This window comes from Triturus cristatus, chromosome 10, assembly GCF_964204655.1.
Source record: "Triturus cristatus chromosome 10, aTriCri1.1, whole genome shotgun sequence".
Classification (NCBI taxonomy): Eukaryota; Metazoa; Chordata; class Amphibia; order Caudata; family Salamandridae; genus Triturus; species Triturus cristatus.
This window is the reverse complement of record NC_140593.1, coordinates 855992958-856018655: the sequence shown is the minus strand read 5'-3', so window position 1 is coordinate 856018655 and position 25698 is coordinate 855992958. Positions and strand designations below refer to the sequence as shown.

Genomic DNA, 25698 nt, shown 5'->3' with positions numbered 1-25698 from the left:
TCAGGATGGCCGAGTGGTCTAAGGCGCCAGACTCAAGAGAGCTTGATTTTCAGTGCAACTGAGACTTCTGGTCTCCTCATGGAGGCGTGGGATCAAATCCCACTTCTGACAGGTTTCTTTTACACCCTTAAATCTTCCTGTTTTTTGCAGTGCATTCCCCACACACCACAATCTTTGCACGGACCTGTAACATATGACGAGAAATCCACCAACGATCAGGCTGGGCCCTCAATCACAATTCCATGTATTCCTGGAAGGGACACCTCAGGCACACCTTCCGTTAAATTTGCACTCCATCACACAAACTGCCGTGCTGGTTTCTCATTAAGCAGTTGATCCCATCTTTGTTGTGAGGCTCTCCTGCCACCTTTTGGGCGGAGAAGGCACTGTCCCTGCAACAACACAGGCAGACATGTTCAACAGGGCTTCCTGGTTATGTGGGAGGAGCAGATTGTCATTGGTCCCCCCTTGCGAATTTTAATTTACATAAGGAAGACAGAGAGGTATCTGGGAGTAGGCAGTACACACGGACATTGAACTCTATCTTGTGATTTGCAGCCAATTCTAGATTGAGGCAGGAGGAAAGGAGGTGACTTGCCCAAAAATGGCCATCCTGGGAATTCAGCCACCCTGGGGCTCCCAGGTTAGTGTTTCAGTCCTGCGAGCCACTCATATAAATCTCGCCTGATCGAGCCTGATCGAGCGCTGAGTGAGCGTGTTTGAATCCAAGAATCAAATGCCTCTGTCTTAGGAGCAAGAATTGGCAGGCCCTCCCTTGCATCTGGGGTGGAAGTCTATGGGGCAAGTGTCCAGGACTTGCAGAGGAGTACAAGTGCCAGAAAGTGCCTGCAGTTCTCATCAGCGCCTTTTTTCTGCTCTCTGGCAGCTAGGATATCGACTGATCCCTTCCTTGCAAGAGTGAAAAAAACAACACCTTGAGAGAAAACATGACTTTTTGTGGTTCACATAGAGAGAGAGCAGCCAAATAGCCCTGCTTTGTTTCTGAAAGACGCATCAGAAATTGCTTAAAATGCCAACTGGGGAATCAGGCTCGTTGGTCTAGGGGTATGATTCTCGCTTCGGGTGCGAGAGGTCCCGGATTCAAATCCCGGACGAGCCCATGCTGTGGAATTCTTTTTAGGCTTCTTATTATATAGGGCCATTTCTTCTTTTCAATGCTATAAGACGGCGTGTATGGTGAGAAAGTTCCTTTCCCTCTACGCTATTTCCCACTTTTGGCGTATAGAATTTCAGTGCCGGACTTCTTTGCAACTGCTTTTCTGGGGTGGACCATCAGTGTAGGAAAATTAAATGCAAAGTGTTTTTCTAGTGTGGTTTCAGGTATGGTTTTAAAATCGCCTTTTGGAATAAAAGGGGTCCTCGTTCCTTTCTTCCAAAGAAAGAGATCGGGTAAGGAGGGTCCAACTTTGAGCTTCATGGACATTGGCCCTTGGTCTGTGCATTCCAGCCCACTACATGCCAAGAAGATTCCTGCAAGCGTGTCTGTTTCTGTAGTGTAGTGGTTATCACGTTCGCTTTACACGCGAAAGGTCCCTGGTTCGAGACCGGGCAGAAAGAGCAGTTTTCTGTTTTTCACACAGTTTGCATTTACTCTCTCAATTTATAGGAAAGCTGAGATAATGGAAGCTGTCTATCCCTCACCAGCGTGACGTACTGTGCTCCAGGGGTATCAGTGACAGCTCAAAAAGAGAAGTGACGATAGTTTGCGCTATTCGTTTGCACGTCCTTGTGTACTGAAGGTTGGGCCTACTTCATGAAAGCAAGGCATGAGAGCAGAAATGGTTTTATTGACCTCACCGAGAGCATACACCTAGAACAAACAAAAAATCTGAAGGATAGAGGCATTTTCATTTCTTGTTCGATGACGGCCATGGAAAAGACAGCAACCATATTGCAGAAGAGAGCAGCATGTGCAGTTGCTTGCTTTGGGTGAAGCATTCACTAACTCGCTGCCAATAACCCCCGGAGCCGGTGCGAAAGGCGACTCTTGTGTGCCTCGGCTCGTTGGTCTAGGGGTATGATTCTCGATTAGGGTGCGAGAGGTCCCGGGTTCAAATCCCGGACGAGCCCTTTTTCAGAGGTAAACATACGAATCCTACTCAAAACTCACAATGCCTGACTATTTCTCATTACACTCGCCGCATTGTTGCACAAAATATTTTGAACCTCATAAGAAACATGGATCACCGTGCTTTTTCTGCCTTCATGCTTAGTCTGTGTGTGTCCCAGGTGATGCTTTCCCAAGCTGTACTTGCTGGCATTTAGGCATCAGATATTTGTCTGTCGATGCCTGCATAAGTCAATTTTTAATACGTCTAATTGCAAGTATGTTGGCTGATATCTCTGCAGTTTTCACACTTGTTCCTCGCTTTCTGAGTGGCTGCTGATACAGCAGAATAGAAGTAGAGAGAACCCTTGAGAGGAACCTTGCTCTAACAGTAAAACACAGCAAGTGAGTTTCTGTAGTGTAGTGGTCATCACGTTCGCCTAACACGCGAAAGGTCCCCGGTTCGAGACCGGGCAGAAACACTGTGCATGAGCTGCTTTTATGTGCACCCTCTAAAACTCTATTATCTCAATGCAAGCTTAAGAAGAGGCGGTCCTTGAACCCAGCGAGCCATGGGAAACTTCCTTTACTTTTGCAAGACGAAACAAAGTAATCCGCATCCATCAGTGGTCGCTCTTGTGCCTAGCTTTTTTTTTGTCATGCCATGTTGTATTGTGGGGTCTTTACACTTGTGACATTGCTGTGAACGTTGTAAGTGCAAACATTGGCAGGTGCAGTCAGAAGAGTCAGATCTGTGCACACCCAGGGCTGTCAGGATGGCCGAGTGGTCTAAGGCGCCAGACTCAAGAGAGCTTGATCTTCAGTGCAACTGAGACTTCTGGTCTCCTCATGGAGGCGTGGGTTCAAATCCCACTTCTGACAGGTTTCTTTTACACCCTTAAATCTTCCTGTTTTTTGCAGTGCATTCCCCACACACCACAATCTTTGCACGGACCTGTAACATATGACGAGAAATCCACCAACGATCAGGCTGGGCCCTCAATCACAATTCCATGTATTCCTGGAAGGGACACCTCAGGCACACCTTCCGTTAAATTTGCACTCCATCACACAAACTGCCGTGCTGGTTTCTCATTAAGCAGTTGATCCCATCTTTGTTGTGAGGCTCTCCTGCCACCTTTTGGGCGGAGAAGGCACTGTCCCTGCAACAACACAGGCAGACATGTTCAACAGGGCTTCCTGGTTATGTGGGAGGAGCAGATTGTCATTGGTCCCCCCTTGCGAATTTTAATTTACATAAGGAAGACAGAGAGGTATCTGGGAGTAGGCAGTACACACGGACATTGAACTCTATCTTGTGATTTGCAGCCAATTTTAGATTGAGGCAGGAGGAAAGGAGGTGACTTGCCCAAAAATGGCCATCCTGGGAATTTAGCCACCCTGGGGCTCCCAGGTTAGTGTTTCAGTCCTGCGAGCCACTCATATAAATCTCGCCTGATCGAGCCTGATCGAGCGCTGAGTGAGCGTGTTTGAATCCAAGAATCAAATGCCTCTGTCTTAGGAGCAAGAATTGGCAAGCCCTCCCTTGCATCTGGGGTGGAAGTCTATGGGGCAAGTGTCCAGGACTTGCAGAGGAGTACAAGTGCCAGAAAGTGCCACTGTTCTCATCAGCGCCTTTTTTCTGCTCTCTGGCAGCTAGGATATCGACTGATCCCTTCCTTGCAAGAGTGAAAAAAACAACACCTTGAGAGAAAACATGACTTTTTGTGGTTCACATAGAGAGAGAGCAGCCAAATAGCCCTGCTTTGTTTCTGAAAGACGCATCAGAAATTGCTTAAAATGCCAACTGGGGAATCAGGCTCGTTGGTCTAGGGGTATGATTCTCGCTTCGGGTGCGAGAGGTCCCGGATTCAAATCCCGGACGAGCCCATGCTGTGGAATTATTTTTAGGCTTCTTATTATATAGGGCCATTTCTTCTTTTCAATGCTATAAGACGGCGTGTATGGTGAGAAAGTTCCTTTCCCTCTACGCTATTTCCCACTTTTGGCATATAGAATTTCAGTGCCGGACTTCTTTGCAACTGCTTTTCTGGGGTGGACCATCAGTGTAGGAAAATTAAATGCAAAGTGTTTTTCTAGTGTGGTTTCAGGTATGGTTTTAAAATCGCCTTTTGGAATAAAAGGGGTCCTCGTTCCTTTCTTCCAAAGAAAGAGATCGGGTAAGGAGGGTCCAACTTTGAGCTTCATGGACATTGGCCCTTGGTCTGTGCATTCCAGCCCACTACATGCCAAGAAGATTCCTGCAAGTGTGTCTGTTTCTGTAGTGTAGTGGTTATCACGTTCGCTTTACACGCGAAAGGTCCCTGGTTCGAGACCGGGCAGAAAGAGCAGTTTTCTGTTTTTCACACAGTTTGCATTTACTCTCTCAATTTATAGGAAAGCTGAGATAATGGAAGCTGTCTATCCCTCACCAGCGTGACGTACTGTGCTCCAGGGGTATCAGTGACAGCTCAAAAAGAGAAGTGACGATAGTTTGCGCTATTCGTTTGCACGTCCTTGTGTACTGAAGGTTGGGCCTACTTCATGAAAGCAAGGCATGAGAGCAGAAATGGTTTTATTGACCTCACCGAGAGCATACACCTAGAACAAACAAAAAATCTGAAGGATAGAGGCATTTTCATTTCTTGTTCGATGACGGCCATGGAAAAGACAGCAACCATATTGCAGAAGAGAGCAGCATGTGCAGTTGCTTGCTTTGGGTGAAGCATTCACTAACTCGCTGCCAATAACCCCCGGAGCCGGTGCGAAAGGCGACTCTTGTGTGCCTCGGCTCGTTGGTCTAGGGGTATGATTCTCGATTAGGGTGCGAGAGGTCCCGGGTTCAAATCCCGGACGAGCCCTTTTTCAGAGGTAAACATACGAATCCTACTCAAAACTCACAATGCCTGACTATTTCTCATTACACTCGCCGCAGTTGCACAAAATATTTTGAACCTCATAAGAAACATGGATCACCGTGCTTTTTCTGCCTTCATGCTTAGTCTGTGTGTGTCCCAGGTGATGCTTTCCCAAGCTGTACTTGCTGGCATTTAGGCATCAGATATTTGTCTGTCGATGCCTGCATAAGTCAATTTTTAATACGTCTAATTGCAAGTATGTTGGCTGATATCTCTGCAGTTTTCACACTTGTTCCTCGCTTTCTGAGTGGCTGCTGATACAGCAGAATAGAAGTAGAGAGAACCCTTGAGAGGAACCTTGCTCTAACAGTAAAACACAGCAAGTGAGTTTCTGTAGTGTAGTGGTCATCATGTTCGCCTAACACGCGAAAGGTCCCCGGTTCGAGACCGGGCAGAAACACTGTGCATGAGCTGCTTTTATGTGCACCCTCTAAAACCTTATTATCTCAATGCAAGCTTAAGAAGAGGCGGTCCTTGAACCCAGCGAGCCATGGGAAACTTCCTTTACTTTTGCAAGACGAAACAAAGTAATCCGCATCCATCAGTGGTCGCACTTGTGCCTAGCTTTTTTTTTGTCCTGCCATGTTGTATTGTGGGGTCTTTACACTTGTGACATTGCTGTGAACGTTGTAAGTGCAAACATTGGCAGGTGCAGTCAGAAGAGTCAGATCTGTGCACACCCAGGGCTGTCAGGATGGCCGAGTGGTCTAAGGCACCAGACTCAAGAGAGCTTGATCTTCAGTGCAACTGAGACTTCTGGTCTCCTCATGGAGGCGTGGGTTCAAATCCCACTTTTGACAGGTTTCTTTTACACCCTTAAATCGTCCTGTTTTTTGCAGTGCATTCCCACACACCACAATCTTTGCACGGACCTGTAACATATGACGAGAAATCCAGCAACGATCAGGCTGGGCCCTCAATCACAATTCCATGTATTCCTGGAAGGGACACCTCAGGCACACCTTCAGTTAAATTTGCACTCCATCACACAAACTGCCGTGCTGGTTTCTCATTAAGCAGTTGATCCCATCTTTGTTGTGAGGCTCTCCTGCCACCTTTTGGGCGGAGAAGGCACTGTCCCTGCAACAACACAGGCAGACATGTTCAACAGGGCTTCCTGGTTATGTGGGAGGAGCAGATTGTCATTGGTCCCCCCTTGCGAATTTTAATTTACATAAGGAAGACAGAGAGGTATCTGGGAGTAGGCAGTACACACGGACATTGAACTCTATCTTGTGATTTGCAGCCAATTCTAGATTGAGGCAGGAGGAAAGGAGGTGACTTGCCCAAAAATGGCCATCCTGGGAATTCAGCCACCCTGGGGCTCCCAGGTTAGTGTTTCAGTCCTGCGAGCCACTCATATAAATCTCGCCTGATCGAGCCTGATCGAGCGCTGAGTGAGCGTGTTTGAATCCAAGAATCAAATGCCTCTGTCTTAGGAGCAAGAATTGGCAGGCCCTCCCTTGCATCTGGGGTGGAAGTCTATGGGGCAAGTGTCCAGGACTTGCAGAGGAGTACAAGTGCCAGAAAGTGCCTGCAGTTCTCATCAGCGCCTTTTTTCTGCTCTCTGGCAGCTAGGATATCGACTGATCCCTTCCTTGCAAGAGTGAAAAAAACAACACCTTGAGAGAAAACATGACTTTTTGTGGTTCACATAGAGAGAGAGCAGCCAAATAGCCCTGCTTTGTTTCTGAAAGACGCATCAGAAATTGCTTAAAATGCCAACTGGGGAATCAGGCTCGTTGGTCTAGGGGTATGATTCTCGCTTCGGGTGCGAGAGGTCCCGGATTCAAATCCCGGACGAGCCCATGCTGTGGAATTCTTTTTAGGCTTCTTATTATATAGGGCCATTTCTTCTTTTCAATGCTATAAGACGGCGTGTATGGTGAGAAAGTTCCTTTCCCTCTACGCTATTTCCCACTTTTGGCGTATAGAATTTCAGTGCCGGACTTCTTTGCAACTGCTTTTCTGGGGTGGACCATCAGTGTAGGAAAATTAAATGCAAAGTGTTTTTCTAGTGTGGTTTCAGGTATGGTTTTAAAATCGCCTTTTGGAATAAAAGGGGTCCTCGTTCCTTTCTTCCAAAGAAAGAGATCGGGTAAGGAGGGTCCAACTTTGAGCTTCATGGACATTGGCCCTTGGTCTGTGCATTCCAGCCCACTACATGCCAAGAAGATTCCTGCAAGCGTGTCTGTTTCTGTAGTGTAGTGGTTATCACGTTCGCTTTACACGCGAAAGGTCCCTGGTTCGAGACCGGGCAGAAAGAGCAGTTTTCTGTTTTTCACACAGTTTGCATTTACTCTCTCAATTTATAGGAAAGCTGAGATAATGGAAGCTGTCTATCCCTCACCAGCGTGACGTACTGTGCTCCAGGGGTATCAGTGACAGCTCAAAAAGAGAAGTGACGATAGTTTGCGCTATTCGTTTGCACGTCCTTGTGTACTGAAGGTTGGGCCTACTTCATGAAAGCAAGGCATGAGAGCAGAAATGGTTTTATTGACCTCACCGAGAGCATACACCTAGAACAAACAAAAAATCTGAAGGATAGAGGCATTTTCATTTCTTGTTCGATGACGGCCATGGAAAAGACAGCAACCATATTGCAGAAGAGAGCAGCATGTGCAGTTGCTTGCTTTGGGTGAAGCATTCACTAACTCGCTGCCAATAACCCCCGGAGCCGGTGCGAAAGGCGACTCTTGTGTGCCTCGGCTCGTTGGTCTAGGGGTATGATTCTCGATTAGGGTGCGAGAGGTCCCGGGTTCAAATCCCGGACGAGCCCTTTTTCAGAGGTAAACATACGAATCCTACTCAAAACTCACAATGCCTGACTATTTCTCATTACACTCGCCGCATTGTTGCACAAAATATTTTGAACCTCATAAGAAACATGGATCACCGTGCTTTTTCTGCCTTCATGCTTAGTCTGTGTGTGTCCCAGGTGATGCTTTCCCAAGCTGTACTTGCTGGCATTTAGGCATCAGATATTTGTCTGTCGATGCCTGCATAAGTCAATTTTTAATACGTCTAATTGCAAGTATGTTGGCTGATATCTCTGCAGTTTTCACACTTGTTCCTCGCTTTCTGAGTGGCTGCTGATACAGCAGAATAGAAGTAGAGAGAACCCTTGAGAGGAACCTTGCTCTAACAGTAAAACACAGCAAGTGAGTTTCTGTAGTGTAGTGGTCATCACGTTCGCCTAACACGCGAAAGGTCCCCGGTTCGAGACCGGGCAGAAACACTGTGCATGAGCTGCTTTTATGTGCACCCTCTAAAACTCTATTATCTCAATGCAAGCTTAAGAAGAGGCGGTCCTTGAACCCAGCGAGCCATGGGAAACTTCCTTTACTTTTGCAAGACGAAACAAAGTAATCCGCATCCATCAGTGGTCGCTCTTGTGCCTAGCTTTTTTTTTGTCATGCCATGTTGTATTGTGGGGTCTTTACACTTGTGACATTGCTGTGAACGTTGTAAGTGCAAACATTGGCAGGTGCAGTCAGAAGAGTCAGATCTGTGCACACCCAGAGCTGTCAGGATGGCCGAGTGGTCTAAGGCGCCAGACTCAAGAGAGCTTGATTTTCAGTGCAACTGAGACTTCTGGTCTCCTCATGGAGGCGTGGGATCAAATCCCACTTCTGACAGGTTTCTTTTACACCCTTAAATCTTCCTGTTTTTTGCAGTGCATTCCCCACACACCACAATCTTTGCACGGACCTGTAACATATGACGAGAAATCCACCAACGATCAGGCTGGGCCCTCAATCACAATTCCATGTATTCCTGGAAGGGACACCTCAGGCACACCTTCCGTTAAATTTGCACTCCATCACACAAACTGCCGTGCTGGTTTCTCATTAAGCAGTTGATCCCATCTTTGTTGTGAGGCTCTCCTGCCACCTTTTGGGCGGAGAAGGCACTGTCCCTGCAACAACACAGGCAGACATGTTCAACAGGGCTTCCTGGTTATGTGGGAGGAGCAGATTGTCATTGGTCCCCCCTTGCGAATTTTAATTTACATAAGGAAGACAGAGAGGTATCTGGGAGTAGGCAGTACACACGGACATTGAACTCTATCTTGTGATTTGCAGCCAATTCTAGATTGAGGCAGGAGGAAAGGAGGTGACTTGCCCAAAAATGGCCATCCTGGGAATTCAGCCACCCTGGGGCTCCCAGGTTAGTGTTTCAGTCCTGCGAGCCACTCATATAAATCTCGCCTGATCGAGCCTGATCGAGCGCTGAGTGAGCGTGTTTGAATCCAAGAATCAAATGCCTCTGTCTTAGGAGCAAGAATTGGCAGGCCCTCCCTTGCATCTGGGGTGGAAGTCTATGGGGCAAGTGTCCAGGACTTGCAGAGGAGTACAAGTGCCAGAAAGTGCCTGCAGTTCTCATCAGCGCCTTTTTTCTGCTCTCTGGCAGCTAGGATATCGACTGATCCCTTCCTTGCAAGAGTGAAAAAAACAACACCTTGAGAGAAAACATGACTTTTTGTGGTTCACATAGAGAGAGAGCAGCCAAATAGCCCTGCTTTGTTTCTGAAAGACGCATCAGAAATTGCTTAAAATGCCAACTGGGGAATCAGGCTCGTTGGTCTAGGGGTATGATTCTCGCTTCGGGTGCGAGAGGTCCCGGATTCAAATCCCGGACGAGCCCATGCTGTGGAATTCTTTTTAGGCTTCTTATTATATAGGGCCATTTCTTCTTTTCAATGCTATAAGACGGCGTGTATGGTGAGAAAGTTCCTTTCCCTCTACGCTATTTCCCACTTTTGGCGTATAGAATTTCAGTGCCGGACTTCTTTGCAACTGCTTTTCTGGGGTGGACCATCAGTGTAGGAAAATTAAATGCAAAGTGTTTTTCTAGTGTGGTTTCAGGTATGGTTTTAAAATCGCCTTTTGGAATAAAAGGGGTCCTCGTTCCTTTCTTCCAAAGAAAGAGATCGGGTAAGGAGGGTCCAACTTTGAGCTTCATGGACATTGGCCCTTGGTCTGTGCATTCCAGCCCACTACATGCCAAGAAGATTCCTGCAAGCGTGTCTGTTTCTGTAGTGTAGTGGTTATCACGTTCGCTTTACACGCGAAAGGTCCCTGGTTCGAGACCGGGCAGAAAGAGCAGTTTTCTGTTTTTCACACAGTTTGCATTTACTCTCTCAATTTATAGGAAAGCTGAGATAATGGAAGCTGTCTATCCCTCACCAGCGTGACGTACTGTGCTCCAGGGGTATCAGTGACAGCTCAAAAAGAGAAGTGACGATAGTTTGCGCTATTCGTTTGCACGTCCTTGTGTACTGAAGGTTGGGCCTACTTCATGAAAGCAAGGCATGAGAGCAGAAATGGTTTTATTGACCTCACCGAGAGCATACACCTAGAACAAACAAAAAATCTGAAGGATAGAGGCATTTTCATTTCTTGTTCGATGACGGCCATGGAAAAGACAGCAACCATATTGCAGAAGAGAGCAGCATGTGCAGTTGCTTGCTTTGGGTGAAGCATTCACTAACTCGCTGCCAATAACCCCCGGAGCCGGTGCGAAAGGCGACTCTTGTGTGCCTCGGCTCGTTGGTCTAGGGGTATGATTCTCGATTAGGGTGCGAGAGGTCCCGGGTTCAAATCCCGGACGAGCCCTTTTTCAGAGGTAAACATACGAATCCTACTCAAAACTCACAATGCCTGACTATTTCTCATTACACTCGCCGCATTGTTGCACAAAATATTTTGAACCTCATAAGAAACATGGATCACCGTGCTTTTTCTGCCTTCATGCTTAGTCTGTGTGTGTCCCAGGTGATGCTTTCCCAAGCTGTACTTGCTGGCATTTAGGCATCAGATATTTGTCTGTCGATGCCTGCATAAGTCAATTTTTAATACGTCTAATTGCAAGTATGTTGGCTGATATCTCTGCAGTTTTCACACTTGTTCCTCGCTTTCTGAGTGGCTGCTGATACAGCAGAATAGAAGTAGAGAGAACCCTTGAGAGGAACCTTGCTCTAACAGTAAAACACAGCAAGTGAGTTTCTGTAGTGTAGTGGTCATCACGTTCGCCTAACACGCGAAAGGTCCCCGGTTCGAGACCGGGCAGAAACACTGTGCATGAGCTGCTTTTATGTGCACCCTCTAAAACCTTATTATCTCAATGCAAGCTTAAGAAGAGGCGGTCCTTGAACCCAGCGAGCCATGGGAAACTTCCTTTACTTTTGCAAGACGAAACAAAGTAATCCGCATCCATCAGTGGTCGCACTTGTGCCTAGCTTTTTTTTTGTCCTGCCATGTTGTATTGTGGGGTCTTTACACTTGTGACATTGCTGTGAACGTTGTAAGTGCAAACATTGGCAGGTGCAGTCAGAAGAGTCAGATCTGTGCACACCCAGGGCTGTCAGGATGGCCGAGTGGTCTAAGGCACCAGACTCAAGAGAGCTTGATCTTCAGTGCAACTGAGACTTCTGGTCTCCTCATGGAGGCGTGGGTTCAAATCCCACTTTTGACAGGTTTCTTTTACACCCTTAAATCGTCCTGTTTTTTGCAGTGCATTCCCACACACCACAATCTTTGCACGGACCTGTAACATATGACGAGAAATCCAGCAACGATCAGGCTGGGCCCTCAATCACAATTCCATGTATTCCTGGAAGGGACACCTCAGGCACACCTTCAGTTAAATTTGCACTCCATCACACAAACTGCCGTGCTGGTTTCTCATTAAGCAGTTGATCCCATCTTTGTTGTGAGGCTCTCCTGCCACCTTTTGGGCGGAGAAGGCACTGTCCCTGCAACAACACAGGCAGACATGTTCAACAGGGCTTCCTGGTTATGTGGGAGGAGCAGATTGTCATTGGTCCCCCCTTGCGAATTTTAATTTACATAAGGAAGACAGAGAGGTATCTGGGAGTAGGCAGTACACACGGACATTGAACTCTATCTTGTGATTTGCAGCCAATTCTAGATTGAGGCAGGAGGAAAGGAGGTGACTTGCCCAAAAATGGCCATCCTGGGAATTCAGCCACCCTGGGGCTCCCAGGTTAGTGTTTCAGTCCTGCGAGCCACTCATATAAATCTCGCCTGATCGAGCCTGATCGAGCGCTGAGTGAGCGTGTTTGAATCCAAGAATCAAATGCCTCTGTCTTAGGAGCAAGAATTGGCAGGCCCTCCCTTGCATCTGGGGTGGAAGTCTATGGGGCAAGTGTCCAGGACTTGCAGAGGAGTACAAGTGCCAGAAAGTGCCTGCAGTTCTCATCAGCGCCTTTTTTCTGCTCTCTGGCAGCTAGGATATCGACTGATCCCTTCCTTGCAAGAGTGAAAAAAACAACACCTTGAGAGAAAACATGACTTTTTGTGGTTCACATAGAGAGAGAGCAGCCAAATAGCCCTGCTTTGTTTCTGAAAGACGCATCAGAAATTGCTTAAAATGCCAACTGGGGAATCAGGCTCGTTGGTCTAGGGGTATGATTCTCGCTTCGGGTGCGAGAGGTCCCGGATTCAAATCCCGGACGAGCCCATGCTGTGGAATTCTTTTTAGGCTTCTTATTATATAGGGCCATTTCTTCTTTTCAATGCTATAAGACGGCGTGTATGGTGAGAAAGTTCCTTTCCCTCTACGCTATTTCCCACTTTTGGCGTATAGAATTTCAGTGCCGGACTTCTTTGCAACTGCTTTTCTGGGGTGGACCATCAGTGTAGGAAAATTAAATGCAAAGTGTTTTTCTAGTGTGGTTTCAGGTATGGTTTTAAAATCGCCTTTTGGAATAAAAGGGGTCCTCGTTCCTTTCTTCCAAAGAAAGAGATCGGGTAAGGAGGGTCCAACTTTGAGCTTCATGGACATTGGCCCTTGGTCTGTGCATTCCAGCCCACTACATGCCAAGAAGATTCCTGCAAGCGTGTCTGTTTCTGTAGTGTAGTGGTTATCACGTTCGCTTTACACGCGAAAGGTCCCTGGTTCGAGACCGGGCAGAAAGAGCAGTTTTCTGTTTTTCACACAGTTTGCATTTACTCTCTCAATTTATAGGAAAGCTGAGATAATGGAAGCTGTCTATCCCTCACCAGCGTGACGTACTGTGCTCCAGGGGTATCAGTGACAGCTCAAAAAGAGAAGTGACGATAGTTTGCGCTATTCGTTTGCACGTCCTTGTGTACTGAAGGTTGGGCCTACTTCATGAAAGCAAGGCATGAGAGCAGAAATGGTTTTATTGACCTCACCGAGAGCATACACCTAGAACAAACAAAAAATCTGAAGGATAGAGGCATTTTCATTTCTTGTTCGATGACGGCCATGGAAAAGACAGCAACCATATTGCAGAAGAGAGCAGCATGTGCAGTTGCTTGCTTTGGGTGAAGCATTCACTAACTCGCTGCCAATAACCCCCGGAGCCGGTGCGAAAGGCGACTCTTGTGTGCCTCGGCTCGTTGGTCTAGGGGTATGATTCTCGATTAGGGTGCGAGAGGTCCCGGGTTCAAATCCCGGACGAGCCCTTTTTCAGAGGTAAACATACGAATCCTACTCAAAACTCACAATGCCTGACTATTTCTCATTACACTCGCCGCATTGTTGCACAAAATATTTTGAACCTCATAAGAAACATGGATCACCGTGCTTTTTCTGCCTTCATGCTTAGTCTGTGTGTGTCCCAGGTGATGCTTTCCCAAGCTGTACTTGCTGGCATTTAGGCATCAGATATTTGTCTGTCGATGCCTGCATAAGTCAATTTTTAATACGTCTAATTGCAAGTATGTTGGCTGATATCTCTGCAGTTTTCACACTTGTTCCTCGCTTTCTGAGTGGCTGCTGATACAGCAGAATAGAAGTAGAGAGAACCCTTGAGAGGAACCTTGCTCTAACAGTAAAACACAGCAAGTGAGTTTCTGTAGTGTAGTGGTCATCACGTTCGCCTAACACGCGAAAGGTCCCCGGTTCGAGACCGGGCAGAAACACTGTGCATGAGCTGCTTTTATGTGCACCCTCTAAAACCTTATTATCTCAATGCAAGCTTAAGAAGAGGCGGTCCTTGAACCCAGCGAGCCATGGGAAACTTCCTTTACTTTTGCAAGACGAAACAAAGTAATCCGCATCCATCAGTGGTCGCACTTGTGCCTAGCTTTTTTTTTGTCCTGCCATGTTGTATTGTGGGGTCTTTACACTTGTGACATTGCTGTGAACGTTGTAAGTGCAAACATTGGCAGGTGCAGTCAGAAGAGTCAGATCTGTGCACACCCAGGGCTGTCAGGATGGCCGAGTGGTCTAAGGCACCAGACTCAAGAGAGCTTGATCTTCAGTGCAACTGAGACTTCTGGTCTCCTCATGGAGGCGTGGGTTCAAATCCCACTTTTGACAGGTTTCTTTTACACCCTTAAATCGTCCTGTTTTTTGCAGTGCATTCCCACACACCACAATCTTTGCACGGACCTGTAACATATGACGAGAAATCCAGCAACGATCAGGCTGGGCCCTCAATCACAATTCCATGTATTCCTGGAAGGGACACCTCAGGCACACCTTCAGTTAAATTTGCACTCCATCACACAAACTGCCGTGCTGGTTTCTCATTAAGCAGTTGATCCCATCTTTGTTGTGAGGCTCTCCTGCCACCTTTTGGGCGGAGAAGGCACTGTCCCTGCAACAACACAGGCAGACATGTTCAACAGGGCTTCCTGGTTATGTGGGAGGAGCAGATTGTCATTGGTCCCCCCTTGCGAATTTTAATTTACATAAGGAAGACAGAGAGGTATCTGGGAGTAGGCAGTACACACGGACATTGAACTCTATCTTGTGATTTGCAGCCAATTCTAGATTGAGGCAGGAGGAAAGGAGGTGACTTGCCCAAAAATGGCCATCCTGGGAATTCAGCCACCCTGGGGCTCCCAGGTTAGTGTTTCAGTCCTGCGAGCCACTCATATAAATCTCGCCTGATCGAGCCTGATCGAGCGCTGAGTGAGCGTGTTTGAATCCAAGAATCAAATGCCTCTGTCTTAGGAGCAAGAATTGGCAGGCCCTCCCTTGCATCTGGGGTGGAAGTCTATGGGGCAAGTGTCCAGGACTTGCAGAGGAGTACAAGTGCCAGAAAGTGCCACAGTTCTCATCAGCGCCTTTTTTCTGCTCTCTGGCAGCTAGGATATCGACTGATCCCTTCCTTGCAAGAGTGAAAAAAACAACACCTTGAGAGAAAACATGACTTTTTGTGGTTCACATAGAGAGAGAGCAGCCAAATAGCCCTGCTTTGTTTCTGAAAGACGCATCAGAAATTGCTTAAAATGCCAACTGGGGAATCAGGCTCGTTGGTCTAGGGGTATGATTCTCGCTTCGGGTGCGAGAGGTCCCGGATTCAAATCCCGGACGAGCCCATGCTGTGGAATTCTTTTTAGGCTTCTTATTATATAGGGCCATTTCTTCTTTTCAATGCTATAAGACGGCGTGTATGGTGAGAAAGTTCCTTTCCCTCTACGCTATTTCCCACTTTTGGCGTATAGAATTTCAGTGCCGGACTTCTTTGCAACTGCTTTTCTGGGGTGGACCATCAGTGTAGGAAAATTAAATGCAAAGTGTTTTTCTAGTGTGGTTTCAGGTATGGTTTTAAAATCGCCTTTTGGAATAAAAGGGGTCCTCGTTCCTTTCTTCCAAAGAAAGAGATCGGGTAAGGAGGGTCCAACTTTGAGCTTCATGGACATTGGCCCTTGGTCTGTGCATTCCAGCCCACTACATGCCAAGAAGATTCCTGCAAGCGTGTCTGTTTCTGTAGTGTAGTGGTTATCACGTTCGCTTTACACGCGAAAGGTCCCTGGTTCGAGACCGGGCAGAAAGAGCAGTTTTCTGTTTTTCACACAGTTTGCATTTACTCTCTCAATTTATAGGAAAGCTGAGATAATGGAAGCTGTCTATCCCTCACCAGCGTGACGTACTGTGCTCCAGGGGTATCAGTGACAGCTCAAAAAGAGAAGTGACGATAGTTTGCGCTATTCGTTTGCACGTCCTTGTGTACTGAAGGTTGGGCCTACTTCATGAAAGCAAGGCATGAGAGCAGAAATGGTTTTATTGACCTCACCGAGAGCATACACCTAGAACAAACAAAAAATCTGAAGGATAGAGGCATTTTCATTTCTTGTTCGATGACGGCCATGGAAAAGACAGCAACCATATTGCAGAAGAGAGCAGCATGTGCAGTTGCTTGCTTTGGGTGAAGCATTCACTAACTCGCTGCCAATAACCCCCGGAGCCGGTGCGAAAGGCGACTCTTGTGTGCCTCGGCTCGTTGGTCTAGGGGTATGATTCTCGATTAGGGTGCGAGAGGTCCCGGGTTCAAATCCCGGACGAGCCCTTTTTCAGAGGTAAACATACGAATCCTACTCAAAACTCACAATGCCTGACTATTTCTCATTACACTCGCCGCATTGTTGCACAAAATATTTTGAACCTCATAAGAAACATGGATCACCGTGCTTTTTCTGCCTTCATGCTTAGTCTGTGTGTGTCCCAGGTGATGCTTTCCCAAGCTGTACTTGCTGGCATTTAGGCATCAGATATTTGTCTGTCGATGCCTGCATAAGTCAATTTTTAATACGTCTAATTGCAAGTATGTTGGCTGATATCTCTGCAGTTTTCACACTTGTTCCTCGCTTTCTGAGTGGCTGCTGATACAGCAGAATAGAAGTAGAGAGAACCCTTGAGAGGAACCTTGCTCTAACAGTAAAACACAGCAAGTGAGTTTCTGTAGTGTAGTGGTCATCACGTTCGCCTAACACGCGAAAGGTCCCCGGTTCGAGACCGGGCAGAAACACTGTGCATGAGCTGCTTTTATGTGCACCCTCTAAAACCTTATTATCTCAATGCAAGCTTAAGAAGAGGCGGTCCTTGAACCCAGCGAGCCATGGGAAACTTCCTTTACTTTTGCAAGACGAAACAAAGTAATCCGCATCCATCAGTGGTCGCACTTGTGCCTAGCTTTTTTTTTGTCATGCCATGTTGTATTGTGGGGTCTTTACACTTGTGACATTGCTGTGAACGTTGTAAGTGCAAACATTGGCAGGTGCAGTCAGAAGAGTCAGATCTGTGCACACCCAGGGCTGTCAGGATGGCCGAGTGGTCTAAGGCACCAGACTCAAGAGAGCTTGATCTTCAGTGCAACTGAGACTTCTGGTCTCCTCATGGAGGCGTGGGTTCAAATCCCACTTTTGACAGGTTTCTTTTACACCCTTAAATCGTCCTGTTTTTTGCAGTGCATTCCCACACACCACAATCTTTGCACGGACCTGTAACATATGACGAGAAATCCAGCAACGATCAGGCTGGGCCCTCAATCACAATTCCATGTATTCCTGGAAGGGACACCTCAGGCACACCTTCAGTTAAATTTGCACTCCATCACACAAACTGCCGTGCTGGTTTCTCATTAAGCAGTTGATCCCATCTTTGTTGTGAGGCTCTCCTGCCACCTTTTGGGCGGAGAAGGCACTGTCCCTGCAACAACACAGGCAGACATGTTCAACAGGGCTTCCTGGTTATGTGGGAGGAGCAGATTGTCATTGGTCCCCCCTTGCGAATTTTAATTTACATAAGGAAGACAGAGAGGTATCTGGGAGTAGGCAGTACACACGGACATTGAACTCTATCTTGTGATTTGCAGCCAATTCTAGATTGAGGCAGGAGGAAAGGAGGTGACTTGCCCAAAAATGGCCATCCTGGGAATTCAGCCACCCTGGGGCTCCCAGGTTAGTGTTTCAGTCCTGCGAGCCACTCATATAAATCTCGCCTGATCGAGCCTGATCGAGCGCTGAGTGAGCGTGTTTGAATCCAAGAATCAAATGCCTCTGTCTTAGGAGCAAGAATTGGCAGGCCCTCCCTTGCATCTGGGGTGGAAGTCTATGGGGCAAGTGTCCAGGACTTGCAGAGGAGTACAAGTGCCAGAAAGTGCCTGCAGTTCTCATCAGCGCCTTTTTTCTGCTCTCTGGCAGCTAGGATATCGACTGATCCCTTCCTTGCAAGAGTGAAAAAAACAACACCTTGAGAGAAAACATGACTTTTTGTGGTTCACATAGAGAGAGAGCAGCCAAATAGCCCTGCTTTGTTTCTGAAAGACGCATCAGAAATTGCTTAAAATGCCAACTGGGGAATCAGGCTCGTTGGTCTAGGGGTATGATTCTCGCTTCGGGTGCGAGAGGTCCCGGATTCAAATCCCGGACGAGCCCATGCTGTGGAATTCTTTTTAGGCTTCTTATTATATAGGGCCATTTCTTCTTTTCAATGCTATAAGACGGCGTGTATGGTGAGAAAGTTCCTTTCCCTCTACGCTATTTCCCACTTTTGGCGTATAGAATTTCAGTGCCGGACTTCTTTGCAACTGCTTTTCTGGGGTGGACCATCAGTGTAGGAAAATTAAATGCAAAGTGTTTTTCTAGTGTGGTTTCAGGTATGGTTTTAAAATCGCCTTTTGGAATAAAAGGGGTCCTCGTTCCTTTCTTCCAAAGAAAGAGATCGGGTAAGGAGGGTCCAACTTTGAGCTTCATGGACATTGGCCCTTGGTCTGTGCATTCCAGCCCACTACATGCCAAGAAGATTCCTGCAAGCGTGTCTGTTTCTGTAGTGTAGTGGTTATCACGTTCGCTTTACACGCGAAAGGTCCCTGGTTCGAGACCGGGCAGAAAGAGCAGTTTTCTGTTTTTCACACAGTTTGCATTTACTCTCTCAATTTATAGGAAAGCTGAGATAATGGAAGCTGTCTATCCCTCACCAGCGTGACGTACTGTGCTCCAGGGGTATCAGTGACAGCTCAAAAAGAGAAGTGACGATAGTTTGCGCTATTCGTTTGCACGTCCTTGTGTACTGAAGGTTGGGCCTACTTCATGAAAGCAAGGCATGAGAGCAGAAATGGTTTTATTGACCTCACCGAGAGCATACACCTAGAACAAACAAAAAATCTGAAGGATAGAGGCATTTTCATTTCTTGTTCGATGACGGCCATGGAAAAGACAGCAACCATATTGCAGAAGAGAGCAGCATGTGCAGTTGCTTGCTTTGGGTGAAGCATTCACTAACTCGCTGCCAATAACCCCCGGAGCCGGTGCGAAAGGCGACTCTTGTGTGCCTCGGCTCGTTGGTCTAGGGGTATGATTCTCGATTAGGGTGCGAGAGGTCCCGGGTTCAAATCCCGGACGAGCCCTTTTTCAGAGGTAAACATACGAATCCTACTCAAAACTCACAATGCCTGACTATTTCTCATTACACTCGCCGCATTGTTGCACAAAATATTTTGAACCTCATAAGAAACATGGATCACCGTGCTTTTTCTGCCTTCATGCTTAGTCTGTGTGTGTCCCAGGTGATGCTTTCCCAAGCTGTACTTGCTGGCATTTAGGCATCAGATATTTGTCTGTCGATGCCTGCATAAGTCAATTTTTAATACGTCTAATTGCAAGTATGTTGGCTGATATCTCTGCAGTTTTCACACTTGTTCCTCGCTTTCTGAGTGGCTGCTGATACAGCAGAATAGAAGTAGAGAGAACCCTTGAGAGGAACCTTGCTCTAACAGTAAAACACAGCAAGTGAGTTTCTGTAGTGTAGTGGTCATCACGTTCGCCTAACACGCGAAAGGTCCCCGGTTCGAGACCGGGCAGAAACACTGTGCATGAGCTGCTTTTATGTGCACCCTCTAAAACCTTATTATCTCAATGCAAGCTTAAGAAGAGGCGGTCCTTGAACCCAGCGAGCCATGGGAAACTTCCTTTACTTTTGCAAGACGAAACAAAGTAATCCGCATCCATCAGTGGTCGCACTTGTGCCTAGCTTTTTTTTTGTCATGCCATGTTGTATTGTGGGGTCTTTACACTTGTGACATTGCTGTGAACGTTGTAAGTGCAAACATTGGCAGGTGCAGTCAGAAGAGTCAGATCTGTGCACACCCAGGGCTGTCAGGATGGCCGAGTGGTCTAAGGCACCAGACTCAAGAGAGCTTGATCTTCAGTGCAACTGAGACTTCTGGTCTCCTCATGGAGGCGTGGGTTCAAATCCCACTTCTGACAGGTTTCTTTTACACCCTTAAATCGTCCTGTTTTTTGCAGTGCATTCCCACACACCACAATCTTTGCACGGACCTGTAACATATGACGAGAAATCCAGCAACGATCAGGCTGGGCCCTCAATCACAATTCCATGTATTCCTGGAAGGGACACCTCAGGCACACCTTCAGTTAAATTTGCACTCCATCACACAAACTGCCGTGCTGGTTTCTCATTAAGCAGTTGATCCCATCTTTGTTGTGAGGCTCTCCTGCCACCTTTTGGGCGGAGAAGGCACTGTCCCTGCAACAACACAGGCAGACATGTTCAACAGGGCTTCCTGGTTATGTGGGAGGAGCAGATTGTCATTGGTCCCCCCTTGCGAATTTTAATTTACATAAGGAAGACAGAGAGGTATCTGGGAGTAGGCAGTACACACGGACATTGAACTCTATCTTGTGATTTGCAGCCAATTCTAGATTGAGGCAGGAGGAAAGGAGGTGACTTGCCCAAAAATGGCCATCCTGGGAATTCAGCCACCCTGGGGCTCCCAGGTTAGTGTTTCAGTCCTGCGAGCCACTCATATAAATCTCGCCTGATCGAGCCTAATCGAGCGCTGAGTGAGCGTGTTTGAATCCAAGAATCAAATGCCTCTGTCTTAGGAGCAAGAATTGGCAGGCCCTCCCTTGCATCTGGGGTGGAAGTCTATGGGGCAAGTGTCCAGGACTTGCAGAGGAGTACAAGTGCCAGAAAGTGCCTGCAGTTCTCATCAGCGCCTTTTTTCTGCTCTCTGGCAGCTAGGATATCGACTGATCCCTTCCTTGCAAGAGTGAAAAAAACAACACCTTGAGAGAAAACATGACTTTTTGTGGTTCACATAGAGAGAGAGCAGCCAAATAGCCCTGCTTTGTTTCTGAAAGACGCATCAGAAATTGCTTAAAATGCCAACTGGGGAATCAGGCTCGTTGGTCTAGGGGTATGATTCTCGCTTCGGGTGCGAGAGGTCCCGGATTCAAATCCCGGACGAGCCCATGCTGTGGAATTCTTTTTAGGCTTCTTATTATATAGGGCCATTTCTTCTTTTCAATGCTATAAGACGGCGTGTATGGTGAGAAAGTTCCTTTCCCTCTACGCTATTTCCCACTTTTGGCGTATAGAATTTCAGTGCCGGACTTCTTTGCAACTGCTTTTCTGGGGTGGACCATCAGTGTAGGAAAATTAAATGCAAAGTGTTTTTCTAGTGTGGTTTCAGGTATGGTTTTAAAATCGCCTTTTGGAATAAAAGGGGTCCTCGTTCCTTTCTTCCAAAGAAAGAGATCGGGTAAGGAGGGTCCAACTTTGAGCTTCATGGACATTGGCCCTTGGTCTGTGCATTCCAGCCCACTACATGCCAAGAAGATTCCTGCAAGCGTGTCTGTTTCTGTAGTGTAGTGGTTATCACGTTCGCTTTACACGCGAAAGGTCCCTGGTTCGAGACCGGGCAGAAAGAGCAGTTTTCTGTTTTTCACACAGTTTGCATTTACTCTCTCAATTTATAGGAAAGCTGAGATAATGGAAGCTGTCTATCCCTCACCAGCGTGACGTACTGTGCTCCAGGGGTATCAGTGACAGCTCAAAAAGAGAAGTGACGATAGTTTGCGCTATTCGTTTGCACGTCCTTGTGTACTGAAGGTTGGGCCTACTTCATGAAAGCAAGGCATGAGAGCAGAAATGGTTTTATTGACCTCACCGAGAGCATACACCTAGAACAAACAAAAAATCTGAAGGATAGAGGCATTTTCATTTCTTGTTCGATGACGGCCATGGAAAAGACAGCAACCATATTGCAGAAGAGAGCAGCATGTGCAGTTGCTTGCTTTGGGTGAAGCATTCACTAACTCGCTGCCAATAACCCCCGGAGCCGGTGCGAAAGGCGACTCTTGTGTGCCTCGGCTCGTTGGTCTAGGGGTATGATTCTCGATTAGGGTGCGAGAGGTCCCGGGTTCAAATCCCGGACGAGCCCTTTTTCAGAGGTAAACATACGAATCCTACTCAAAACTCACAATGCCTGACTATTTCTCATTACACTCGCCGCATTGTTGCACAAAATATTTTGAACCTCATAAGAAACATGGATCACCGTGCTTTTTCTGCCTTCATGCTTAGTCTGTGTGTGTCCCAGGTGATGCTTTCCCAAGCTGTACTTGCTGGCATTTAGGCATCAGATATTTGTCTGTCGATGCCTGCATAAGTCAATTTTTAATACGTCTAATTGCAAGTATGTTGGCTGATATCTCTGCAGTTTTCACACTTGTTCCTCGCTTTCTGAGTGGCTGCTGATACAGCAGAATAGAAGTAGAGAGAACCCTTGAGAGGAACCTTGCTCTAACAGTAAAACACAGCAAGTGAGTTTCTGTAGTGTAGTGGTCATCACGTTCGCCTAACACGCGAAAGGTCCCCGGTTCGAGACCGGGCAGAAACACTGTGCATGAGCTGCTTTTATGTGCACCCTCTAAAACTCTATTATCTCAATGCAAGCTTAAGAAGAGGCGGTCCTTGAACCCAGCGAGCCATGGGAAACTTCCTTTACTTTTGCAAGACGAAACAAAGTAATCCGCATCCATCAGTGGTCGCTCTTGTGCCTAGCTTTTTTTTTGTTATGCCATGTTGTATTGTGGGGTCTTTACACTTGTGACATTGCTGTGAACGTTGTAAGTGCAAACATTGGCAGGTGCAGTCAGAAGAGTCAGATCTGTGCACACCCAGGGCTGTCAGGATGGCCGAGTGGTCTAAGGCGCCAGACTCAAGAGAGCTTGATCTTCAGTGCAACTGAGACTTCAGGTCTCCTCATGGAGGCGTGGGTTCAAATCCCACTTCTGACAGGTTTCTTTTACACCCTTAAATCTTCCTGTTTTTTGCAGTGCATTCCCCACACACCACAATCTTTGCACGGACCTGTAACATATGACGAGAAATCCACCAACGATCAGGCTGGGCCCTCAATCACAATTCCATGTATTCCTGGAAGGGACACCTCAGGCACACCTTCCGTTAAATTTGCACTCCATCACACAAACTGCCGTGCTGGTTTCTCATTAAGCAGTTGATCCCATCTTTGTTGTGAGGCTCTCCTGCCACCTTTTGGGCGGAGAAGGCACTGTCCCTGCAACAACACAGGCAGACATGTTCAACAGGGCTTCCTGGTTATGTGGGAGGAGCAGATTGTCATTGGTCCCCCCTTGCGAATTTTAATTTACATAAGGAAGACAGAGAGGTATCTGGGAGTAGGCAGTACACACGGACATTGAACTCTATCTTGTGATTTCTAGCCAATTCTAGATTGAGGCAGGAGGAAAGGAGGTGACTTGCCCAAAAATGGCCATCCTGGGAATTTAGCCACCCTGGGGCTCCCAGGTTAGTGTTTCAGTCCTGCGAGCCACTCATATAAATCTCGCCTGATCGAGCCTGATCGAGCGCTGAGTGAGCGTGTTTGAATCCAAGAATCAAATGCCTCTGTCTTAGGAGCAAGAATTGGCAAGCCCTCCCTTGCATCTGGGGTGGAAGTCTATGGGGCAAGTGTCCAGGACTTGCAGAGGAGTACAAGTGCCAGAAAGTGCCACAGTTCTCATCAGCGCCTTTTTTCTGCTCTCTGGCAGCTAGGATATCGACTGATCCCTTCCTTGCAAGAGTGAAAAAAACAACACCTTGAGAGAAAACATGACTTTTTGTGGTTCACATAGAGAGAGAGCAGCCAAATAGCCCTGCTTTGTTTCTGAAAGACGCATCAGAAATTGCTTAAAATGCCAACTGGGGAATCAGGCTCGTTGGTCTAGGGGTATGATTCTCGCTTCGGGTGCGAGAGGTCCCGGATTCAAATCCCGGATGAGCCCATGCTGTGGAATTATTTTTAGGCTTCTTATTATATAGGGCCATTTCTTCTTTTCAATGCTATAAGACGGCGTGTATGGTGAGAATGTTCCTTTCCCTCTACGCTATTTCCCACTTTTGGCGTATAGAATTTCAGTGCCGGACTTCTTTGCAACTGCTTTTCTGGGGTGGACCATCAGTGTAGGAAAATTAAATGCAAAGTGTTTTTCTAGTGTGGTTTCAGGTATGGTTTTAAAATCGCCTTTTGGAATAAAAGGGGTCCTCGTTCCTTTCTTCCAAAGAAAGAGATCGGGTAAGGAGGGTCCAACTTTGAGCTTCATGGACATTGGCCCTTGGTCTGTGCATTCCAGCCCACTACATGCCAAGAAGATTCCTGCAAGCGTGTCTGTTTCTGTAGTGTAGTGGTTATCACGTTCGCTTTACACGCGAAAGGTCCCTGGTTCGAGACCGGGCAGAAAGAGCAGTTTTCTGTTTTTCACACAGTTTGCATTTACTCTCTCAATTTATAGGAAAGCTGAGATAATGGAAGCTGTCTATCCCTCACCAGCGTGACGTACTGTGCTCCAGGGGTATCAGTGACAGCTCAAAAAGAGAAGTGACGATAGTTTGCGCTATTCGTTTGCACGTCCTTGTGTACTGAAGGTTGGGCCTACTTCATGAAAGCAAGGCATGAGAGCAGAAATGGTTTTATTGACCTCACCGAGAGCATACACCTAGAACAAACAAAAAATCTGAAGGATAGAGGCATTTTCATTTCTTGTTCGATGACGGCCATGGAAAAGACAGCAACCATATTGCAGAAGAGAGCAGCATGTGCAGTTGCTTGCTTTGGGTGAAGCATTCACTAACTCGCTGCCAATAACCCCCGGAGCCGGTGCGAAAGGCGACTCTTGTGTGCCTCGGCTCGTTGGTCTAGGGGTATGATTCTCGATTAGGGTGCGAGAGGTCCCGGGTTCAAATCCCGGACGAGCCCTTTTTCAGAGGTAAACATACGAATCCTACTCAAAACTCACAATGCCTGACTATTTCTCATTACACTCGCCGCATTGTTGCACAAAATATTTTGAACCTCATAAGAAACATGGATCACCGTGCTTTTTCTGCCTTCATGCTTAGTCTGTGTGTGTCCCAGGTGATGCTTTCCCAAGCTGTACTTGCTGGCATTTAGGCATCAGATATTTGTCTGTCGATGCCTGCATAAGTCAATTTTTAATACGTCTAATTGCAAGTATGTTGGCTGATATCTCTGCAGTTTTCACACTTGTTCCTCGCTTTCTGAGTGGCTGCTGATACAGCAGAATAGAAGTAGAGAGAACCCTTGAGAGGAACCTTGCTCTAACAGTAAAACACAGCAAGTGAGTTTCTGTAGTGTAGTGGTCATCACGTTCGCCTAACACGCGAAAGGTCCCCGGTTCGAGACCGGGCAGAAACACTGTGCATGAGCTGCTTTTATGTGCACCCTCTAAAACCTTATTATCTCAATGCAAGCTTAAGAAGAGGCGGTCCTTGAACCCAGCGAGCCATGGGAAACTTCCTTTACTTTTGCAAGACGAAACAAAGTAATCCGCATCCATCAGTGGTCGCACTTGTGCCTAGCTTTTTTTTTGTCATGCCATGTTGTATTGTGGGGTCTTTACACTTGTGACATTGCTGTGAACGTTGTAAGTGCAAACATTGGCAGGTGCAGTCAGAAGAGTCAGATCTGTGCACACCCAGGGCTGTCAGGATGGCCGAGTGGTCTAAGGCACCAGACTCAAGAGAGCTTGATCTTCAGTGCAACTGAGACTTCTGGTCTCCTCATGGAGGCGTGGGTTCAAATCCCACTTTTGACAGGTTTCTTTTACACCCTTAAATCGTCCTGTTTTTTGCAGTGCATTC

The 25698-nt window shown here is 47.0% G+C and overlaps 10 non-coding genes across 10 annotated transcripts; all 10 read left to right on the top strand.

Moving 5' to 3' along the window:
* Window positions 1-2477: 2477 nt before the first annotated feature.
* TRNAV-AAC (transfer RNA valine (anticodon AAC)) lies at window positions 2478-2550 on the top strand. The gene has a single exon. It is a non-coding gene; the product is annotated as a tRNA-Val (tRNA).
* A 288-nt stretch (window positions 2551-2838) lies between these two features.
* TRNAL-CAA (transfer RNA leucine (anticodon CAA)) lies at window positions 2839-2950 on the top strand. Its single transcript has 2 exons — window positions 2839-2876; window positions 2905-2950. It is a non-coding gene; the product is annotated as a tRNA-Leu (tRNA).
* Window positions 2951-5313: 2363 nt separating this feature from the next.
* TRNAV-AAC (transfer RNA valine (anticodon AAC)) lies at window positions 5314-5386 on the top strand. Its single transcript has one exon. It is a non-coding gene; the product is annotated as a tRNA-Val (tRNA).
* Window positions 5387-8151: 2765 nt separating this feature from the next.
* TRNAV-AAC (transfer RNA valine (anticodon AAC)) lies at window positions 8152-8224 on the top strand. The gene has a single exon. It is a non-coding gene; the product is annotated as a tRNA-Val (tRNA).
* A 2766-nt stretch (window positions 8225-10990) lies between these two features.
* Window positions 10991-11063, top strand: TRNAV-AAC (transfer RNA valine (anticodon AAC)). Its single transcript has one exon. It is a non-coding gene; the product is annotated as a tRNA-Val (tRNA).
* A 2765-nt stretch (window positions 11064-13828) lies between these two features.
* On the top strand, window positions 13829-13901 carry TRNAV-AAC (transfer RNA valine (anticodon AAC)). Its single transcript has one exon. It is a non-coding gene; the product is annotated as a tRNA-Val (tRNA).
* A 2764-nt stretch (window positions 13902-16665) lies between these two features.
* On the top strand, window positions 16666-16738 carry TRNAV-AAC (transfer RNA valine (anticodon AAC)). The gene has a single exon. It is a non-coding gene; the product is annotated as a tRNA-Val (tRNA).
* A 2765-nt stretch (window positions 16739-19503) lies between these two features.
* Window positions 19504-19576, top strand: TRNAV-AAC (transfer RNA valine (anticodon AAC)). The gene has a single exon. It is a non-coding gene; the product is annotated as a tRNA-Val (tRNA).
* A 2765-nt stretch (window positions 19577-22341) lies between these two features.
* Window positions 22342-22414, top strand: TRNAV-AAC (transfer RNA valine (anticodon AAC)). Its single transcript has one exon. It is a non-coding gene; the product is annotated as a tRNA-Val (tRNA).
* Window positions 22415-25179: 2765 nt separating this feature from the next.
* TRNAV-AAC (transfer RNA valine (anticodon AAC)) lies at window positions 25180-25252 on the top strand. The gene has a single exon. It is a non-coding gene; the product is annotated as a tRNA-Val (tRNA).
* Window positions 25253-25698: the final 446 nt, after the last annotated feature.